Source organism: Lithobates pipiens, unplaced genomic scaffold (genome assembly GCF_037356315.1).
Source record: "Lithobates pipiens isolate NorthernLeopardFrog02 unplaced genomic scaffold, aLitPip1_a1.2 Scaffold_22, whole genome shotgun sequence".
Classification (NCBI taxonomy): domain Eukaryota; kingdom Metazoa; phylum Chordata; class Amphibia; order Anura; family Ranidae; genus Lithobates; species Lithobates pipiens.
The window spans coordinates 26449719-26456041 of record NW_027507784.1 but is presented as its reverse complement, the minus strand read 5'-3'; the positions used below and the strand labels follow the sequence as shown (position 1 = coordinate 26456041).

Genomic DNA, 6323 nt, shown 5'->3' with positions numbered 1-6323 from the left:
GGACTTCTCTGTGGATTTTTGTCCGAATGGGCGTTGGCCGTGAACTTGTGCTGCATACACACGGCTGAACATTTTCAGCCAACTTTCACCAAATCGCGTGGTTTTCCAGCTCTTTACCGCCACCCTTTGGGCAACTTCTGCTATTGTTGGCTCAGGTTTTAGCATTGGTTCTGAGCATGGCGTGTTTTGGACTTTAGTCCGAAGTACTTGTGTACACCCGATCGGATTATCCTCCATCGGACATTTGTTGTCGAAGTTTGAGAGCATGCACAGTGAACATTTGTCCATTGAAAAAGCAACAACAATTTTTCGATGGAGCATACAGACGGTCGGATTGCCCAATTTAAATCAGGCCCGTCGGACCGCTGTTGTCAAAGTCTGTTCATGTGTGCGGGCCTTTAGATAAAATAGCTGTCCAAAATACCAAGCCATTGACTCTGATTTAAAGCACCTGTGCAAGAGAAGCCTGCAAACATGGCCTGTTGGGCGTACTTGACTGAGGTTGAAAACCATTGCTGTAGAGCAGGGATATGCAATCAGCGGACTTGCAAAACTACAAGTCCCATCATGCCTCTGCCTCTGGGTGTCATGCTTATGGCTGTCAGAGTCTTGCTAGGCCTCATGGGACTTGTAGTTCTGTAACAGCTGGAGGTCCGCTAATTGCAAATCCCTGCTGTAGAGGATACAGCAATATAACATTTTCATGAGAATTTTATTTGTGGATAATAGGCCTAACCTTTTTATTTTATTTTTTATTTTATTTTTTTACTTCATTTTATTTATGGGAAGGGGGTGGTGGTGAATTGAAGGGCCATGTGAGGTGGTTTAGGTGCACAATTTTTTTTCGCACTTCGTTTTTTTTTTTTGTTTTTTTTTTTTAAATGATGCAGTTGGGTGCTGGAAACAAAAGGTAGCTGCAAGAACAGATGACCTTTTATGGCAATTTTGAAATAACAATATTTTTTACTTTCTATTGTTACAAGCCGACCTCAATGCTCGCTATCTAATTGGGCGACTATGTGGCAGATGAGGTTTAATGTTGATAAATGTAAAGTTATGCACTTGGGGGCTAAGAATATGCATCATACATGCTAGGGGGAGTACAACTGGGGGATCCATAGTGGAGAAGGATCTGGGGGTTTTGGTAGATCATAAGCTCAATAATAGCATGCAATGCCAAGCTGCGGTTTCCAAAGAGAGCAAAGTCCTTTCCTGTATTAGGAGAGGTGTGGACTCCAGAGAGAGAGATATAATTTTGCCCCCCTGTACAAATCATTAGTAAGACCTCATCTGGAATATGCAGTTCAGTTTTGGGCACCAGTTTTCAAAAAGGATATCGGGGAACTGGAGAAAGTGCAGAGAAGGGCAACCAAACTGATAAGAAGCATGGAGGAGCTCAGCTATGAGGAAAGATTAGAGGAACTGAATTTATTCACTCTTGAGAAGAGGAGATTAAGGAGGGGTATGATCACCATGTAGAAATATATAAGGGGTCCATATAGTGAACTTGGTGTCGAGTTATTCACTTTACAGTCAACACTGTGGACAAGGGGGCACTCTTTACGTCTAGAGGAAAAGAGATTTCATCTCCAAAATACGGAAAGGTTTCTTCACTGTAAGAGCTGTGAAAATGTGGAATAGACTCCCTGCAGAGGTGGTTATGGCCAGCTCAGTGGATTGCTTTAGGAAGGGCCTGGATTATTTACTAAGTGTACAGAATATAACTGGGTACTAACATTTATAGGGAAAGTTGATCCGATTGCCTCTCGGGGGATCAGGAAGGAATTTTTTCTCCTGCTTTAGCAAATTGGATCATGCTCTGCTGGGGTTTTTTGCCTTCCTCTGGATCAACTGTGGGTATAGAATTGGGTATATGGGCTGGTATGATATTATTATTCATTATTAATAATAATAATAATATATATATATATATATATATATATATATATATATATAATATTATTTTTTTTGTGGTTGAACTGGATGGACTTGTGTCTTTTTTCAACCTGACTAACTATGTAGCTATAAAACATATCTAATAAAAAAATAAAAAAAAAATAAAAAAAATCGAATTTCTTCCTCAATTTAGGTCAATATGTATTCTGCTACATATTTTTGGTAAAACCAATCCTTAATCCTCTGCTCCTAGAATAAAAGGCCCATACACAGCGCCTAGAGGCGATTCCGTTCGCATTGTGCGCTATACAAGTATTTCATTCATTTATTCATTCATACACACAATGAGAATATCAGAAATTTATTTTATTTTTTTCCATGTTAGTCTCATGTGGAAAACAAAATGGGTTACTAAAGGTACAAAAATTAAATTCTTATTGGACAGAATATAACTTCAGAAATGATGTATAGTAATGTATCCTTTCATTTCCGAGCATGCGCAGTTTTTTTTTTTTTTTCTCTCTCTCTCTCTCTCTCTCTCTATCTATCTATCTATCTATCTATCTATCTATCTATCTCATCTCATCCTGGATGCACCAGGGTCACCCCCCCCCCCCCGACTGGGGAGCCCAGGGAGTGTGAATGGGGTTTTACTTATCAAATTTCCCCCCCCCCACCCCAATTATTGGCTGATCCAAGTCTACTGACCATGGTTTATTTATGGTAAATTTATATAACCATAATATCTCCCTATCCTTTCCACACAGCAACTTTATTACAATGATTCTTGTGAGTCCTCCCTTTAGAATGAGGGGGCTGGTTTACCAAAATCCCCCCTCCTTTCTTTATTGGCCCTTCTAAGCTTACTGACCACAGTTTTATGATTTACAAAAAAAAAAAAAAGGCCATTGTAGATTTGGTCAAAATTCACCTGGACCATGAATTTTATGTGAATCTACGGTGGGGAGAGAACCTTATCCCTAGTCCTAACCATAAACAGTTAAGGTAACTCAAATTCTCTTAAAATATGACTTATTGATGGTTTTTGTTGCTTATTTCTGTTTACAGAGATGGAGGATTTTACTAATCTCCTTGTACAGTTGAAGATGGAGAAGTATATTTCCAATAAGCTGACTTTGGGGGATATTCTCGAAATCTCTGCCAAGAACCGTAAAGATAATAAACCCCAGTAGATAGAAGATGTACCCTGGTGTACTCTGAGGAAGATCATGGCTCTGGACGGTACTGCAAGGAACACTCTATTTGACACAGATGAGCCTGACCTGTATACTGCAGTGGAAAAGGATCCGTTTGAATTTATATTTGATGATCCACAAAATGCAAGTTCAGTCCACCCCCTTGATGTCCTCTGTGTTCTCCTCCATTGTTCAGACAATATTCTGCAACAGGAGATTGTGAGCAAAATGGCCATGTGCCAGTTTGCTGTCCCTCTGCTGCTCCCTGCTGGTTATGAATCGCAATGTACCTTCATGCTGTGGTCAATGAGGGACATTGTGAAGAAGTGGAGACCTCAGTCACTAGCTGACAGTAAAGGGTTTACAGAGGAAAATGTGGTAAATATTTCTATGCCACTCGTTTCCTTTGTAAGATTGGGGAAAACCAAGCTGTCCAAATCTAAAACCCTGAATCAAGTTCTCAATCCTATCCAGCAGCATCACAACTTCTTCATCCATGATGATATGGAAGGAGGAAACTTTGAGAGGAAAATATCTGATGGACTTGTGGAAATGTCCTGGTATTTCCCCTCCAGTAAATCTGATGTTTTCCCAGTACCCTTTGCAGTGACCAACCTACGTGGAGACCTGGAGACCAACTGGGACCAGTTCGAATTTTTGAGTGAAATTTCATCGGCTGTGTTTATATTTATGGAGACAATCAATGAGCGAGAATTCCAACTGTTATCAAAATGCAGTCAGAGTGACACCATGTTTCACTTTGTTGTTACAACAGGCAAAGCTATAGAGGAAAAAACAAAAAGTATTCTTTTGCGTCTATTAACAGTATTAAGAAGTGATAAGGAACATGTTATCTTGAAAAGCAAATCGGAGAATGATGCCACTTTCATTAAAAAAATCCAACCAAAACTTCAAAATGTTTTTCAAAAATGCTGCAAAAATGTAATACTAGGAGATGTTCCAAAATACTTTGGAAAGCATAATTTTGTGGTGGATGAATACACAAACGAATGCCAGAAAGCAAGAGATCTTGCCAATAAAATAAATATCCAAGATGTAGCACAGTATAAAAAGCAAACCTTGAAGTTGCAAGGAGATCTCTGGAAACAGTTGTCTAAAATAGAAAAAGAACTTTGCAGAATGAAAAATCAAGGCGAGGAGAATGCAGAAAAATACCAGTCTGCTCTCCTAAAGAAATGCAATAACCTGCACTCAGAGCAATATAAACATCAAACTCCAAAAGGTATACAGATGTTCACAGAGACTCTTACTGATTTGTCTCGAAAAGAAAGACAGCATTTTCTAAAATGGATGAAATTTAAGCTTGATGCCATTGCAAGAGCCAACCTGACTGAACTTCAAAGTACATATAAGGAGAAATGTACCAACACCGCACATAGAAAAGAACTTCAGGACTTAGATCAGAAACTGTCAGATAGCTCTTTAGGGATAGAACACTTCCTACGTGAACTGGGTCAGTTCTATGAAGCTGAAAGTTCTATGACAAAACTAAAACAAATTGAGAGACATCAAAAAAAGTTCTCTAAACTTCCAAAGAATAGCAGCCGAACTTCTGTTGGATGGATTTCCATTGGAGCTTATTGATGGAGATGCTTCCAACATTCCCCTGCAATGGATAACAGATGTTCTAACTGAACTGGACATCAAAACAGAAAGAAAATGCAAAATTAGAGTGATAACTGTGCTGGGAGTTCAGAGTACGGGGAAATCCACCCTTCTCAACACCATGTTTGGTCTACAATTCCCGGTGGCCAGTGGACGATGCACACGAGGAGCCTTCATGACTCTTCTAAAGGTGAAAGAGGACTTTCAGGAAAAGCTGGGCTGTCACTTCATCCTGGTGATTGACACTGAGGGGCTAAAAGCTCCAGAGTTGGCCTCCCTGGAGGACAGCTATGAACATGACAATGAACTGGCCACACTAGTAGTTGGGTTAAGTGATATCACCATAATCAATATGGCCATGGAAAATGCAACAGAAATGAAGGATATTTTACAGATCGTGGTCCATGCTTTTCTTAGAATGAAAGAAATTGGGAAGAAGCCCAACTGCCAGTTCGTACACCAGAATGTCAGTGATGTATCGGCTCCTGATAAGAACATGAGAGACAGGAGGAAACTTCTGGAACAGCTGAATGAAATGACAAAGGTGGCTGCCAAGATGGAGAAAAAAAATGAGATTTCAGCTTTCACCGATGTGATGAAGTATGATCTAAATAAAGACAACTGGTACATTCCTGGCCTTTGGCAAGGAGACCCACCAATGGCTCCAGTAAATCTTGGTTACAGCTCGAATGTACTTGAGTTGAAAATGTATTTATTTGAATTTATGGAACGTGAGAAATCTATTAACCGACCATCCAGCATCTCTGACTTTATTACTTGGATAGAAAGTTTATGGCGATCTGTGAAACACGAGAAATTCATCTTCAATTTTAGAAACAGCCTGGTGGCCAAAGCCTACAATAAATTGTCTGTACAGTATTCCTTGTGGGAATGGGATTTCTGTAAATCAATTTTCAACTGGGTGATCAGCACTGAAAATGACATTCGAAATCAATCTGGAAAAATATCTGAAGGCAACTCGCATGAGCTGCAGAATATTCTTTTGGAGGAAGAAAATAAAATGACTGCATCACTAGAGAAATATTTTGAAAACTCAGAAAATGCTAATCTCATAGAACGACACAGAGAGGAATTCAAATTGGGTATAAAGAGCCTGAGAAAAGAACTTGAAAGAAATGCTCTTAGCAAGTGTCATGAGGCTGTTTCTATCCAGAAAGGGAAAATACAAATCCAGAACATTCAGAGGAAATCCCAGGCATTGATTGAAGATAGAATTACACATCTTCTTCAAAGATACAGACCGAATAATCGTGAAGTAAGTGAACAAGAGATTCAACAAGAATTTGAGTTGATGTGGAAGAAGACGTTGTCAGATTTGCAGTTGGAAGAACTTAGGAGATGTGATGTGGATCATTCTCTTCTCCACCTTCTCAAAAATGACATGAGCAGTAAAGGACCTCATATAAATGAAGAATTAATTAAGATTAATGTTTTACATCAATATGCAAGACCAGGTCTCAGGTTTTGTACAGAGGATGAAAGATATTTTGAACACACCTTTAAATCTTTTTTAAGCAACTTAATATTTAGGCAAGAACGCAATAAAAAGCTTAGAGATCTTGCTGCTTTGATAATTCAGACAGG

The 6323-nt window shown here is 39.2% G+C and overlaps 1 pseudogene; it reads left to right on the top strand.

Annotated features, from left to right (window-relative positions):
• Positions 1-2960: 2960 nt before the first annotated feature.
• LOC143923462 (up-regulator of cell proliferation pseudogene) overlaps positions 2961-6323 on the top strand; it is a 4743-nt pseudogene continuing 1380 nt past the window's right edge.